Source organism: Sinocyclocheilus rhinocerous, unplaced genomic scaffold, assembly GCF_001515625.1.
Source record: "Sinocyclocheilus rhinocerous isolate Xijiao unplaced genomic scaffold, SAMN03320098_v1.1 scaffold1458, whole genome shotgun sequence".
Classification (NCBI taxonomy): domain Eukaryota; kingdom Metazoa; phylum Chordata; class Actinopteri; order Cypriniformes; family Cyprinidae; genus Sinocyclocheilus; species Sinocyclocheilus rhinocerous.
Window position 1 is genome coordinate 237,266 of NW_015633180.1, and position 1,557 is coordinate 238,822.

A 1,557-nucleotide genomic window follows, 5' to 3' on the forward strand; every position below is an offset into this window, starting at 1 on the left:
CTTTTAAATATTTTTGAATATACAAACAAGAAATTATGGTGGAAATGATATACTTTTCAACTAAATTAAAACGCCAGTAGTGAGCGTTTAATGAGTGAGTCATTGAATCATTCATTCAAACGATTCGTTCAAACGGCAGATTCATCAGATGTTTATGCATGGGCTAATGAAACTTTGACTCAACCGATGCGTTCAAAACACGGAATCAATCGGCAACGAATCGGCTGGTTGCTGTGAGATGCGCTGTTTCCGCCTAAAATGTAAGTGACCTAATATTATTGTATTTGCTTATTGAACTGTTTATAGAAATAATAAACGGTCGTAATGGTGAAAACGTTGTGTGATGTTGCCTAACTAACTGTATTTTAAATATAAAAACTTTCCATTTAGAATTTTTACCTCAGAATTCTGAGTTTCTTAAGCCTGTATGCATGACGTAAAATGCATGACGTAAAAATCGTCATCTGAGAGTGTGTGTGGAGGCTCTGCGTGGACATCTGCGTGCCTCCCATTTTTTGTGACCGCGCGTACAAGTACGCGTATATGTATAACGCAGGCTTTAGTGTTGGGCGTTTTGATTTCTCCTGGAGAGGCTGCGTGAGCCTCGCCTCAGCAGCGCAACCTTATTCCGTCAATAGATACATTATATACAGTAGACACCTACCCCAACCCTAAACCTACCCTTACAGTAATGCAGATACATTAAATATTGTTGTTCAGCATCAGAAGGACGCAATATTGATGTGCGCATGCGCAGTAAACCCTGGTAGGACAATCTGATGAGTAGGATAAAATGTCAGGACACCGGGGCTCAGCCCCGGCCCAATTTAAACCCTGTTTATAAACATATCTCACATTTTTAAAGGAAAACATTCTCTTTTTTCACCTTAATTTACAACTATATTTAGATAGGCCTACAAATTACACACTGTGTAGTAGGGCTGCCACTAACGACTATTTTTATTTCGATTAATCTATCGACTATCGATTAATCGATTAATCTAAACGATTATTTTCCCACAAAAAAAATCATCAATTTTACTTAAGAATATTTTATTAAACTATATTTCATTAAACCAAATGAAATCCAAAAGTAAAAAAGTAAAGTGCAACATAAAGTGGAAGAAGCAAGTGTCCATCTCATAGTCCAAATCACTGAAATCAAAGTTCAGTATTATAGTGTAAGAATGACAACATATCCACATGTTCTAGTCTACTACTTTAAAAAGTGTTTTTTATTATAATTTTATTAGGAGTATTTACCAGAAATATTATTTACCAGAATTTATTTAGGAGAAAAATGTAAATGTGCAGTATTTCTGAAAAAAAACAAAACTTTTTTTTTTTTTTTTTTAAATCAGTTAATTGGAGATGCTTTTGATTATTAAAGTTTAATGGAACCATTAAAATGGAATTTGGTAAAGATAAAACTGTAAAACTCAATTAATTAGACAGGCTTTTTGATTAATAAAATTTAATTTAACCATTAAAACAGAGTATAGAAAAATGAAAATGGAAAAAAAATTAATTTGGAAATAAAACTGATTTCATAGTGCC

At 33.1% G+C, this 1,557-nt stretch overlaps 1 protein-coding gene across 3 annotated transcripts in view; it reads left to right on the forward strand.

The window, feature by feature from the left end:
• Positions 1–1,557, forward strand: part of wls (Wnt ligand secretion mediator) — a 38,556-nt gene that overhangs the window by 25,694 nt on the left and 11,305 nt on the right. The window lies entirely within an intron of this gene.